The sequence below is a fragment of the Sander lucioperca genome, chromosome 21, assembly GCF_008315115.2.
Source record: "Sander lucioperca isolate FBNREF2018 chromosome 21, SLUC_FBN_1.2, whole genome shotgun sequence".
NCBI lineage: Eukaryota > Metazoa > Chordata > Actinopteri > Perciformes > Percidae > Sander > Sander lucioperca.
This window is the reverse complement of record NC_050193.1, coordinates 18,196,737-18,211,525: the sequence shown is the minus strand read 5'-3', so window position 1 is coordinate 18,211,525 and position 14,789 is coordinate 18,196,737. Positions and strand designations below refer to the sequence as shown.

The 14,789-nt window shown below is 39.4% G+C and overlaps 2 long non-coding RNA genes across 2 annotated transcripts; both read left to right on the top strand.

The window, feature by feature from the left end:
• The first annotated feature begins 573 nt into the window (after positions 1 to 573).
• Positions 574 to 1,086, top strand: LOC116055120. Its single transcript, XR_004106216.1, has 3 exons — positions 574 to 696; positions 837 to 921; positions 1,038 to 1,086. It is a non-coding gene; the product is annotated as an uncharacterized LOC116055120 (long non-coding RNA).
• Positions 1,087 to 4,078: 2,992 nt separating this feature from the next.
• On the top strand, positions 4,079 to 4,969 carry LOC116055118. Its single transcript, XR_004106214.2, has 3 exons — positions 4,079 to 4,125; positions 4,558 to 4,659; positions 4,769 to 4,969. It is a non-coding gene; the product is annotated as an uncharacterized LOC116055118 (long non-coding RNA).
• The last annotated feature ends 9,820 nt before the right edge of the window (positions 4,970 to 14,789 follow it).

Sequence of the window (14,789 nt, the reverse complement as noted above, 5' to 3'; positions counted from 1 at the left end):
TGTTTGGAGCCTTTTGGTCCTTAGCTTAGCGTAGCATAGCCTTCTTGCTCCTCTTTTCTGTCCTTAGCTGTTGTTAGCAGGGTTAACTCATCCTTGTTTTCACTTCTCTTGCCTTATTAGATCTTTTCCTTGGTGATTTTCTTTCCAAAAGTCTTCTTCTTCGAGTTTTCCTCTTCTTAAGGTTTACTTTTTTGAGAATTTAGTAGGTTTATTGTCATTTCTGTAGGAGCTTCAATAAAACATGTCTTCTCCCTCTCTCTCTCTGTCTCTCTCTCTCTCTCTCTCTCTGTCTCTCTCTGTCTCTCTCTGTCTGTCTCTCTCTGTCTGTCTCTCTCTCTGTCTCTCTCTCTGTCTCTCTGTCTCTCTCTCTCTCTCTCTCTCTCTCTCTCTGTCTGTCTGTCTCTCTCTCTCTCTCTCTCTCTCTGTCTCTGTCTCTGTCTCTGTCTCTCTCTGTCTCTCTCTCTCTGTCTCTCTCTGTCTGTCTCTCTCTGTCTGTCTCTCTCTCTGTCTCTCTCTCTCTCTCTGTCTCTCTCTCTCTATCTATCTCTCTGTCTCTCTCTCACGCTCTCTCTCTCTCTATCTCTCTCTCTCTGTCTCTCTCTGTCTCTCTCTCTCTCTCTCTCTCTCTCTCTGCCTCTCTCTGTCTCGTGCTTGCGCCAGCACTGCGATCTCTTCTAAAAGGCCTACTGTCTTCAAGTAAGTATTGTCATTCTATTCCTTCTTTTGTATTTCACATTACTGTCTTACTGTCCAAAACACACAGTGCCTGACCATTTGAATGTGCCTATGGCATTCTTTCTTTCTGACAATGTTTTTGTCTCACTTATACAACATAGTATTGTTGAAATGACTGATCAGCAAGATAACTGGGAAGCAGAAGATGCTATTTTCCTTGCTGATATGCTTCTGGCTCAAGAAAAAGTAAGACCGTAATCTTGCCATATTGGTGATGATACTAAAGTGTGGAAATTAGAGAGTGATATTTATATAACTGTATTTCAGTGTTGTCATACAATGCTATCTTTCTGCCATCCAAGGAAAAGAAAGCCAAGGGCGAAGCAGACTCTGCTACAGGCAGTACTTTTCCTGTCCGATGGGTGGAAAGAAATACTGAAGGAAGTCCACTGCTAAAAAGAAGCAGAAGCGGAGAGACATGGAATCGTGCTTCAGCTACAGGTAGTCTTCCAAGATTATTTTTGATTACCCACCTAAAGAATCGGAAGTACTGTGTCCATTGGATCCAATATGTACTTTGGTATTTCTTAGCTAAGATAAACCCAATGTAATTACATTTAGTTTTTGTTGTTTCTTTTTATAACATTGACCACCAAAATAGGGGTGTTTCTTTTATTTTTGTCTATGGCGGATATTAATAGGGTTTCTGTTTCCTATTTTTAATAATTTTGTCCTTTTAAATATGTTAATAATAATAATAATATTTATATATATTAGAAAGACCACAATTGGATCTGTTACATATGTTTTGACTTCATCTATTTTTAAATGTATATTTGCTGTCAAACTAGGACTATAAATGCATTCTGCAACGTTAACGTTAATGTCAACTACTGCTAAACTAATCCAAAGATCTGAAATGGAAGTAAAGCAGTCCTGGTCAGGTTCATATTATAATGCATGTAACTAATATTGATTTACATGTAACATTTCCATTTTATAGCCCTAAGTCACCAAACATTGTATTTTTATGCCTATTACAGCCTGTTTCTATGCATTTTTTTAGTTTCTGTGGTTCCCAGTGAGGACGCTAATCCTTTTGAGTAATAAATTAATAATTATTAATTATTGTAAATAAATTAGAATGTAACTAATTGAGCTGTGGAGGTTATCACAGTGACCCAATCAGACTCCTCTCAACAGTTATTTGGTAAGATGAAACCCTACTGTAATTAAGCAAGTTAGTAAAAAGCATGAAAGGGATGTTTGTTTAATTAGGGCCCGAGCGCCGACAGCGGTGAAGGCCCTATTGAAACTGAAGGAATTATTATTATTCTTTTCCCGGCAAATGAATTGGCATTTTGAGGGGCTTAACATATTCAAAAACTCACCAAAGTTGGCGGTCGCATCAAGTCTGGTGAATATTTACGTATTTTAAGGGTTTCGGGAATAGGCGCGCAAAAATGGCTCGCTAGCGCCCCCTACAATGTTAAAAAAATTTAGCCCCTGCAGTGCGTTTAACGTAGACTCACGAAACTTGGTACACATATGTAACATGTCAAGATGTACAAAAAACATCATTGGAGCCATACCCTAAGCCCAACAGGAAGTCCGCCATTTTGATTTCAAAGTTCGAAATTAGTGCAATTTTGGCCATTTCCACGTCGTGCTTTAACGAACTCCTCCTAGAGATTTCATCCGATCAACTTCAAATTCGGTCTGTGCCATCTTAAGACATTAAAGATGAAAAGTTATTAAAAGAAAAACTTTTCGTCATAGGGCGTGGCCGTGGCGGGGCGGCCACTTTGTGCGCTTCGCCGCCGAAACAGGAAGTGGGTGTAACTCGAGTGTACATTGTCCGATTGGCTCGAAACTTTTCAGGATTCATAAGAGTCCAACCCTGAGGACAAATAGAGGCCGATATTTACTTAAAGTCATAGCGCCCCCTAGTGGCAACAGGAAGTAGGCCTAAAAGTCAAGGTGCTATACTTTAACGAACTCCTCCTAGAGATTTCATCTGATGTACTTCAAACTTGGTCTCTATCATCCCAACACCTTAAAGATGAAAAGTTATTAAAAGAAAAACTTTTCATCTGACGGTGTGGGCGTGGCGTGGCGGCCATTTTGAGTGTTGAGCGATAAACAAATAAATTGTTGTAACTTGAGTGTACGTTGTCATATCTGCTTTATATTTCCCACAATCAACAAGAGCCCAGGCCTGAGGACATAAACAGGCCAATATTGACTTTTGGTCATAGCGCCCCCCGCTGGCAACAGGAAATGCGCCTTATATGACAAACATCATCCTATTTACATGAAACTTAGAATGTGTGGTCTACATGTGATAATGAGCCGGCCCCTATAATATAACCACGCCCACTTACTCAGGCCACGCCCCCTTTCATAACATTTGTACCATTTAAGGGAGAGTCTTGTGTGAGGTGTCATTGAACTCAGCAGAGAGTTGCTTCTTCATTGGTGATGGTTTGGCCCGCCCCCTATGCTTAAGCCACGCCCCCTTTCATAACATTTGAACCGTTTAAGGTAGGGTCTTGTGTGAGGTGTCATTGAACTCAGCAGAGAGTTGCTTCTTCATTGGTGATGGTTTGGCCCGCCCCCTATGTTCAAGCCACGCCCCCTTTCATAGCATTTACACCGTTTAAGGTATACCCTTGTGTGAGGTATCATTGAACTCAGCAGAGAGTTCCTTATTCAATGGTGATTTTTTGGCCCGCCCCTCTGTGCTTAGCCACGCCCCCTTTCATACATGGTGACCCGTTTATGGTAGAGTCTTATGTGAGGTATCAATGAACTCAGCAGAGACTTCCTTTTTAATTGGTGATGGTTTGACCCGCCCCCTATAATTTAGCCACGCCCCTTTTCACAGCAAATTAACTATGACGTAGAGTCTTGTGTGAGGTATTGTTGCACTAGGCAGGGAGTTCCCTTTTCATTGATGACGATTTGCGGCGTCTGAGTTCCGCACAAATGCACGGTCGCAAGGAGCGGCGTCCGTCGGTAACCCCGACGCGCCGAGGCGCGAAGGCCCGTCCATCGCTGCTTGCAGCTTTAATTTTATCTGTTTTTCAGAGAGTAAGATAAACAAACTGCAAGACATTCTGCAGACCTCAGCAGATATTCCAGATGCAAGTGGGCATCCTTCCACCTCCACATCATGGGGCTTGTGCCAATCTGCAGCCCAAGATGAGTGGCGGAAAGCGAGATCCTATCCTGTCCTGCAACGTGGTTCCAAAGAAGAACTGCAGCCACTGCACATCTCCTGCCATCATTCGATGCAGAGACTGCATGCCAGAGGAGTGGCTATAAACGGAGTGTCCACAAAAACACACACTCCATACAGGGAGTCCTGCATTGGGGGAATTTACAAGCCCATAGAGCCAACAGTGTGCTGCGTAAAGCAAGATGGCAGATATACACTGGTCAATCAAGGTAGTGCTTTGATCTTTTTGGTAAAGTGGTTGAAGTTGTGTCCTTGTTTTTAATACAATTTTAATTTATTAATAATAATAATAATAATAATAATAATAATATTAATAATAATAATAATAATAATGATGATGATGATGATGATGATGATGATGATGATGATGATGATAATAATAATAATAATAATAATAATAATAATAATGATGATGATGATGATGATGATGATGATGATAATAATAATACTATTAATAATAATAATAATGATGATGATGATGATGATGATGATGATAATAATAATAATAATAATATTAATAATACTATTAATAATAATAATGATGATGATGATGATGATGATAATAATAATAATAATAATAATAATAATAATAATAATAATTGTTTAAGGCTTCTCACTATTTATTGAACTTCTCTTCTCAGTATGTCTTTTGCCTACAGTGAGACCTGTCCAGTTGTGCATGTGTGATCCTGCAACCATAACAGAATCAGCTGGTAGAGCAATAATTATGGTTTGCATAAATGGTATGAACTATGGCTTTTTATATACAGTATATCTTTTTTTTCTTGTCCAGTCCAGGGGTATTGTCACAACATAACCATGAATTTAATGTACTACTTTTTCTTTTTAGAGGTCAGTATGATTTGCACTTGCCAAACTTGTCTTGCAAATGATGTCTGGCACAGTGGACACCTGACATGAGCGACCTCATACGCAGTGGGTATTGGCCAGCATCTGTGAATGCTGACACATTGTTTTCAGTGGATATCTTCACTTCATTTGAAAAGATGAAAACTGTGGCTCCCAGTTTGTCACGTCAGGGTTTTTTGCGGATGTTGGAGAGGAGGTACCTGTCAATTTGGAAGGGTAAGATCAGCGTGGATAATAGTTGCCTCAAGTAAGGATATTTTAGAGCTATTTAATTTGGCTTTTTACAAATTGACCTGCAAATGTACAGGCTGGCAAAATCCATGGAGACATATTCCAAAGGAGTTTTTTGGAGTACACATTCTGCCAATACCACTGTGAGAATATGGCCAGTGTAGACCACTTCACCTGCCCTGCATGTACAACCAACATAATAGCTCTTTGCGTAGATGGCAACAGAAAGCAGTACCGATTTTGACAGTCAAAAGGGTTAGTTGTTTTACACTTAGTAAAATGAACTGAACAAATAATGTCTTACACTGAATATCTTTTTTCTTATTTTATTTAGGTCAGAGCAACCGTATGTTGACGGTACGTTCATCACCAAGGACGCTGAAGTACAGCATTTTGTTGAGGCGATCGGGAGTAAAATGAAAAGTGTTAGTTAAATATTTATATGTATGTGTATATTTATATATATATTTGTATATTTATATATATTTGTTAGATAATCTGGAGTGGCAAAAATCAAGAGGGTGCTGGCACAACTGCAGGGGAGGAGGTCGAAATGGTAAATAGCTACCTTTCTCGTTGTGCCCTCACAAGTCGATCTACTCTTTGTGTAAGATACAACTCTTAATCCCCTATGACAATACATCAATACAACATTGAACATTTATCATTACAACATTTATCTTAAATTAAAGCTCAACTGTTTTGGAGTTGATTAACTGAAAAACCCTGACCATTAATGGGACTTTCCTCCATCACTTTATTCATTATGTTAAAAAGCCAGGAATGGCATGTTGTTGTCTTGTTTTGACTAGATATACAGTGTTTAAAGGTCCAATGTGTAGGAATTTCTCCCATCTAGCATTTAGATCGTATATTGCAATCAACTCTCGCACCACGCAGATCAAAAAGTATTACAGCTACGGTAGCCTTCATGCTTCAAAAAGCCGGTCTTTTGTTTTTTTCAATATCCTTTTTCTTTTTCTGGGCGAAGAAGAGGACTCCTGTTCCTGAAACTTGGATTTTGAATACATGCATGAGGCGGAGTGGCAAACGGGAGAGTCTGGAATTTTCCCAGTGGGCCGGTAGTGTTTCGAGGCCGCTCCGGCTGGTCTAATTGTTCGGCTCTAGTTTTACTTCTGACTCAGATTCAGAGACAAACACAACGGAGACAGAGAAACGGTTAAAGAGTTTATTTTCACAATCGGAATACTGCAGTGGGAATAATAGTTCTGGATTGAGTGGCTCCGATGGGGACAGGAGCCGGAGGTAGCAGACAGGTGAGTGGCTAGGCAGACAGAGACTGGACGGAGGACGGCGGTGAGACCCGTCCTGACTCACCCAGGCGATCCGGTGTGGAGGCGATGAGAGCCGAGTGAACAGGTAACGATGAGAGCTGAGTGGCGAGGTGGGCATGCAGCGATGATCGCTGAGTGGTAAGGTGAGCAGGCAGCAGGCGAGCAGGGGAGCAGGTCACAGCAGGAGAGTGGCAGGTAAGCAGCAAGTTCAGAACGGGATCTGAACAGAGGAGAGACAGATTAACTGAGGCACAATGATGCATCAACAACAGCTAGAATGCGGAGAGACAAGGAGCAACAATAGCTGGTAATTTGCAGAGCCAAGTTACCACTGGTAATGTTGTAACGAACTGGCGCTGAGGAGGTGAACAGCCCGGGTTGATAACTGCTGGGTGATTAGTGGAATGTGCTGCAGCTGGCGGGAACAGAACAGGAGAGCGGGAGAGAGTGGCCACGCCCCTTGACCTAGATCCTCCTGAGAACTCGCCACGGTAGGTGAAGACAAACACAGACAAAAAAAAACGGTGGGCCGATTTTTTTGTCCCACTCTGCCGCAGAATGTATTAAGATAACAATATACAATACAATACAATATTATTTCATGTATATTGTATCCTTTTACTTCATGTATATTCTATCTATCTATCTATCTATCTATCTATAACGTGTGGTCCTCCATGTTTCCTGCTTCAAAGTTGTCGGGGCTGGGAAGCTACGATACCCATTAGCAGCATTAGCAGCACCTGTGAGTTTACGAAAATGTGAAAGGCGGAGCAGTATGTCCTGTATGTCCCTTACCGGCTAACGTATTTCAAGATGGTGCATGATTATGTAACGTCTACCCCAGTTCATGTGAATGCAAACGTAAAATTCCAAGCCAAAAGGAATACTTGGAATTGATGGTGATGGTAAATATTCATGAAAAAGGACACATTTGTGAACGGGCAACAGATTTTGATAATGAACAACTAAACACGTTACACACATAGACAGTATATAAACTGGACCAACAGATCCTGTTGCTCTTGACGGAGACCAGTGAAGGATATTAGAAGTCTCTTTCCCGGTGATGGCTGAGCGTTACAGAGCAGCCTCCAACTGAGCTTGAAGACGTAGATGTGACGTGAGCAACCTGTCTGAAAGTTGGAAGTCTTCTGGTAGCTGTGCCAAGAGAAATCTCAATCATTCCCAATCTAGCAGAGACGGAGAGCGTAGGTATATGTAAGGAGATAACATAGACACAGGCTAATTATTGATCACTAAAATGATAGTTAACATTAGTAATTAAACTTAAACAGCTAATGGAAGTCCAAACTGCCTGAGAGCTTCTCCTGTACTATACGGTAATTCCTCTACTATGCGGCAGTAAGTCTCGTGGTTATGACCCAATCGTTAGCCTATTTTTATAAAAACGTCTGCTACGGAGCCATAACGTGAGGTACAAGGTAATGGAGCCTTTTATACATTGTCATGTTTCTTTAGAAATAAACAATGGACAAATAGAGTCTTTAAACTCTTCAGATGTAAAGTTATTCTCTGTCAAAGTAGCGCCAAAATGACTGGCAGTCAATGGGATGCTAATGGGAGGTGATGGCTTGGTAGCATCAAAATGGCGCCATAAGAGCTACGCATTCTGGGGAGAGGCTTACCCTCTTGGTTACACACTGGGTCTTAGGGTTGCATATGTTTTAGTGGTTTGTGCGTTTTTTACTTCTTACTATCTTTTCTGCATGTTTCTTCTTGTGTAAGTGCTTTGAACCACTGTAGCGCATTTGCCCAGGTCAGCCACTGTATGAAACACCATTGATCGTATCACACGCATAACAGCAACATTAATGTCCAAAAGGCAAAGAGAGAATCATATTTAAACGGGGGCACCAGCAGGATGATAGAGATAGATGTAATCAGCTGATCAAAATAGGTGATATCTTTGCCCATCTGTTTGGGGCAGAGGACTAAATATTCTAAACTCAATGTGGCTCATTTGGAATTGAATGTACATGCTACTTATTTTTAAAAAAGGTAAATGATCATTACCCATGAGTTTTGAGTATAGTGTCTGTTTATACTGCTGTTACTGTTCCAAAAAAAACAACAAATTTCCCATGCCATTATTTCAGGAATAAAGCTATTTGTTAGTAAGTGTAAGTGCATGTAACCTTGTTCATGCTAATGTTGTCTTCTTGAAAATAAAATATGTATGCGAAATAACTGATTTGTCATTTTTCTTTTAACATTGTATGCCGGATCCAAAAGATAAAATACATATCATAAGTAATATTGATTTATCTGTCACACGTATGTGAGGATTTATACAATGAAGATAACAATAATAATAAAATACAGTTTCATGTATTTGTCTCATGTATTGTGTGTTCAGCCGGCCGGCGGGCGGCGGCAATCTGAAATGGAATGAAGCCCATTCACGGCAGACAGCAGGAACACAGGAGTCTAACATGTCCCCCCACCCAGCCCGGAAGAACTACAAGTATACTGGCTTTGTAACAGGTTCTGGGCGCGTATCTAGTGGGAGTTGTAGTTTTAAAATATATTGGTATATTTTAAGTAGAAGTTGGCAGTGTAGAAATTTGGATACTCCATGGGGGTTTTTGGGATGGGGAACACACTGGTGTCATCAGATTTTAAAAATCGAATCGTTAAATAGGTGAAAATAGCTTATTACCATATTTGACAGTGGTTATAGTGGGTAAACTTTGGTGACCATATCTATATGACAGTGGAGGTCCAGACCTTTCTATACCAGCTTGTCTTATGTGTGTAGTACCTTCTATAACAGCTGGTCCTATGTGTGTAGTACCTTCTATAACAGCTTGTCCTATGTGTGTAGTACCTTCTATAACAGCTGGTCTTATGTGTGTAGCACCTTCTATAACAGCTGGTCCTATGTGTGTAGTACATTCTATAACAGCTGGTCCTATGTGTGTAGTACCTTCTATAACAGCTGGTCCTATGTGTGTAGTACCTTCTATAACAGCTGGTCCTATGTGTGTAGTACCTTCTATAACAGCTGGTCCTATGTGTGTAGTACCTTCTATAACAGCTGGTCCTATATGTGTAGTACCTTCTATAACAGCTGGTCTTATGTGTGTAGTACCTTCTATAACAGCTGGTCCTATGTGTGTATCACCTTCTATAACAGCTGGTCCTATGTGTGTAGTACCTTCTATAACAGCTGGTCCTATGTGTGTAGCACCTTCTATAACAGCTGGTCCTATGTGTGTAGCACCTTCTATAACAGCTGGTCCTATGTGTGTAGTACCTTTTATAACAGCTGGTCCTATGTGTGTAGTACCTTCTATAACAGCTGGTCCTATGTGTGTAGCACCTTCTATAACAGCTGGTCCTATGTGTGTAGTACCTTCTATAACAGCTGGTCCTATGTGTGTAGTACCTTTTATAACAGCTGGTCCTATGTGTGTAGTACCTTCTATAACAGCTGGTCCTATGTGTGTAGTACCTTCTATAACAGCTGGTCCTATGTGTGTATCACCTTCTGTTGCTAAATGACAAGCATTCAAACATCTACTGGGTTCAAGGTTCAGAGGTCAATATTTCAAAGCAGGAGTTATGTATCCTCTTCAGACTGACATATGTTACTCTCCAGGTTGAGACCTTTCCAACGATGTGTTTGATATAGTCCTACGACAACGTTTTAATTTTTACACATCATGGAGACCATGTTGCAGGTGATACTTTATTGTCCCCAGAGGAATATCTGCCTTGAGTTCAAATTCTTCACACATAACACATATATATTATCATAAAGATGATGAATTACAATAAAAAAACAACATAAACAAAGTGATATAGCCAGACTGAAGCACATCACACAGCAACAATATGTTGTTCATCTTTCACAAATAGTGACAAGAGCAACACACAACCATATCATATATCATGAAGCTATTCCCCTGCAGCCTCATGCAACATTATTTAAAGTTTTAATTGAGGTAGGTCCAAATTAGACCTATAGTTTAGAAATGTTAAGTTTACCCATATCTTCTGCCAGAGGATAAGAGCTCATACTTGGCATGAAGAATAAAGATAGACAACACATGCAACATGTTGAGATAGATCAGACCATATTATCTGTGCTTGCCTGGAGAGACTGGTTTCTATTCCTCTCCACAACCTTCATGACAGTCATATATAACATAAACCCTCTGATTCACCGTGAGTGTCTGCACTAAATGATAACACACACTTTGAACACGGGCCTTCTAGCCAAAGGTGTTGTCCATATCAACACCAAGGTGCCTATAGAGCAGAGCCGATTGATTGGTTCATCATTTATGACCTCTGATAGCCTCTGACCCATGTCACGACCAACTCCTCAGTTTGTCAAATGGTTGAATGAGATGTGTGAGTTGTGTCTGTGTGCAGTATGTAGGCTGAGGTAGAAGTGTGCCCCAAATGCCAAAACACATGTTGTATATACAAAGCTATATACAGTACATCTTACTCTGTGAACAAAAACCTCAGCAACAATCTGATTATCTTTTTAATTTCCTGAAAATGCTTCCTAAAACTAGTCCATTCTTAATTTTGAAAAGGTAGTCTCAGTAAAGGCTACAAAGGTTAGGATGGCTACAAGTTGTAACCATAGTGATTGATATGAGGATCATCTTCTGAATATAATAATTATTATGTTAGGCCTTCTATAAATTGATATTTCAAAAAAGTAATTTATTTAAAACAACTAATAATGCAGTGTGATATTAAATCAAACTAAGTCCCACACATAAATATGCTCATGTTTTTTTCCCTTAAGTATTTGCTATTAATAGTCATCAACTGCAAAATTAGAAAATTGCGTTTTTAAATAACTATGTATAGAAAATAAAATAAAAAATGCTTCTCTTTGTATATAGTTTATTGTTTTTGACAACAGTAGGCCTACAAGTTAAAACAAATGCAAATTAGTCAAACAAGCCATTAGGCTGTAGTTCTAAACACTCAACTGTAGGTTTTTTATATAGTATATATAAGGCAAATCAAAGTGCTTAGCATAAAACACTATTTTTTCATTATTGGTATTTTATTGTGTAAATTCTCACGTGCAACATTCTTTCACAGACGAGGAGCGGTAATTACTACGTCACTTCAGCTGATTGTTTTAAACATTATTACGGTGCATAACTTACTAGAACAAAGCTGAGCAACGTGTTGTTGTTGGTGACTAAACCACTGACTGTATATATGTATATTATATTATATATGTACATTGAAGCGATACTGTCGTTAAAGACCTGCTAATCACTGTCCGATTCTATGAATGAATGCCCGCATTCCATTGTGGGATATCAGCTTTGAATGCGCCCAGCTCAGATCATATCGTAATGTTCTGTATTACAGTATACTGTAATATTTCACCGGTAATAAGTCCGAAATAATATTATTAAAATAAAAAAATGTATACTATGATAACATCTAAATAAATGTTGATAGATCTAGCGTTATAGTTTAAAAAATATAAATAAACAAACAAGCAATCCAGCTTCCCTGGCCAAAATAGACCGAAATAATAATATTAAAAGAAATACATATTAACCATGATAATATCTGGTGAATAATGTTGATTAAAACAGCTGTTATTGGGCTAAAAATACCAATAATAAAACTGTCACAGATTTTGAGTTAAGGGGGCGTGTTTTTTCTTTCGTCGATATCTGACGGTGACAGGAACACCACAAGCCATCAAATACAATACTGTTTTTTTGTAAATAACAGAACATTCTTACCTTGTATAACAAGTTCATAGAGTGCCTTTATTCTTTCACACTTTTTAGAAGTGTTTGTCAGTTGGCAACGGGGTGCCAAAACCTCCGAAACCCAGGCACTCTCTTCTCTTCCAGGCTTGGACAAAACTATTACAGCCCTTACACCCAGGCCCTGCAATTTTTCAAGCTACAAACACACACACACACACACACACACACACACACACACACACACACACACACACACACACACACACACAAGAAATGATAGAAACAGAAATGAACATGAAAATGTACAGAGCAACACTGTGTAACTTAACTGCATGAAAATAATAAAAGCAATTATATACCAGCATAGAAGCTTTATCCACTATGTGGGAGGTGGTCCGATTTTTTTGGTGGGTATGGACCCAGCTCTCCCGCTTCTTATCAAATTTTTCACATTTTTAGTTTAGCCTTAGCTTTTGAGGTTGCTTTGCCTTGCATGACTTGCAGGTTTTGCAGACCACTCACTTTCTTAAAGTTGACCTGCTAATTAGCTAACATCGGCAGTCAAACAAACATCAATGATCCAATTGATAATCTACACGTTTTTCTTGCAGTAGCCTTTCTACAATAAGCCGTGCTAAAAGTTACTATAATCCGTTCAAGGAGTTGATAAGCAGACAGATTAGCTAGCTAGTTGATAAATTGTCTACTTCCACTTTATAAACAGATAGCCATAGCAGCTAACGTTAACGTAACGTAGCTGCTTTAGCGATGTTTAACGTTAGCTACATAACGTTAGCAATATATCTTGTGTAGAATCCAGGACCAGCAGAGCAGAGGGAAGTGTCAGGGAGCAGAGACATTTATTTAGACAAGTACAGTATTTAGATGAAGTGAGCTGGTTTGACCATGGAGATGGGATATGCTCGCTTATAGCTTCAATGCAGTCGTGTGTGTCAGTGGCCGCGGGTAAGAGGTCGAGGGGTGTGGCGATGACATCATCAATACGATAAGTATGCGGCTTCACCGTCCAAACGAAGCCAAAAGGGAGCCGTTTTTGAAATTTTTCACCCTGGGACCAGGTTTCAAAAAAGTGTGTTTTCAGGCAGTGCGTTTACTGGATTTGTGTGGACGACGGGTCCAAACGATGCTAAACATGTGCATTTGCACCAAAAAGCGTCTCCATGTGGATGGCCCCTGAAATGTACTGTTCTTCTCTTTGGTCTGCGGGGAATTGTTGTCATTGAGGAAAAGTATCGCCCCCTACTGATTTAGCACCTTCATTATGCGTGTAATGTTCACGCAAACCGTGACACTGACATGCCAAACCCAATGGACCAGAGGGAGTATTACCTGCCTAGTATTACACGCTTAGGCGTGATACTGGGCTGAGACACACACACTGTCACTCAGAACACACTGAGAGTAAAAACACTAGCATCAAACACCAATACAGAAATTACAAACATTCTCATCTTTACAGTTTGAACAATTGAAGTGACTTCACACAACTCAAAAGTGTCTTTAAATAAAAGATACATTTTTAAAGTATCAATTTTTAAGTAAGGTAAACAAGAAGGAATGGAAATCATTAGTTTGCTTCAATATAGTATTTTGTCTCTAGTAATTTATGGAATTAATGGAAAAAAAAACTAAAGGTGCATACCAGTAACAAAGAATAGTGTGACTAATCCTGTCTCTCTCCAGCATCATGTGGCAAGTTTTCTTCATCACGTTGGATGTCTGCATCATCTCTAAATACTAATGAATGGGGTGTTTCCATTGCTTTCACCTCCATTACTTTCTTAACAACAGTAACAACACTGTTTTACTATAGTAAATATATAGTGCTTTTCACTGTTTTATAGCTGTGTATATAACCTCAGACATCTGACCTGGACATGTTGGTATCTTTGCTCTTTTACCTATTTCTCTCAATCAGTACAGTGTATAATTGTTTCATTCTTATTTGGTGTTTGTATACACATAAAGGCTTTCTGAGCTTTCTCTCTCTCTCTCTCTCTCTCTCTCTATATATATATATATATATATATATATATATATATATATATATATTACAGTATATGTTCACTAACTAGTCTAAAACAAGACACCTGCTTCGGCTTTCAGCTAAAATTGCAATCAGCAGTGTTTGATAGGCACCAGAATGAAATCTATTCTGTTATGAATGTGTGGTTAACAATTTTGACAGCAGTGTGTTAGCATTTGAACAAAGTGCTATGAATCCTTTTATGGCTTTTGAACCGTTTAAGGTAGAGTCTTGTGTGATGTATCATTGAACTTCATTGGCTTTTTCTGCTCGCGAGTTCCATTTTCACTTTCTCATGGCCTACTGCTTGTGGATGGGTGACATGCTGACGTTTACGGGAAGCATATTGTCTCACTTATGGTGTTCCCGTGTTAGAGACGCTAGTTTGCTGCTCCAGCAAAAACGTACTAAACTCTGCTTTATTGTTTAAATTAGCGGCTATTTGCCTGGATTGCATTTAAATTACACCAGTTATACTCAAGCACTTATAATTCTCTTCTCTTACAGCGACTGCCTCGCTGATCTCACAATTGTTAAAATGCTGTTAGCTACTTTAGCTTAGCCATTAGCAATGGCTAATCCCTCTCCTTCTCCTGCTTTCCCTTGCTCGGTGTCAAATGTTTAGATATTCCTCTGCCTCCTTTAGTGATAATGATATATGTAATAAATGTAGTTTATTCGCTGCTCTGGAGGCGAGG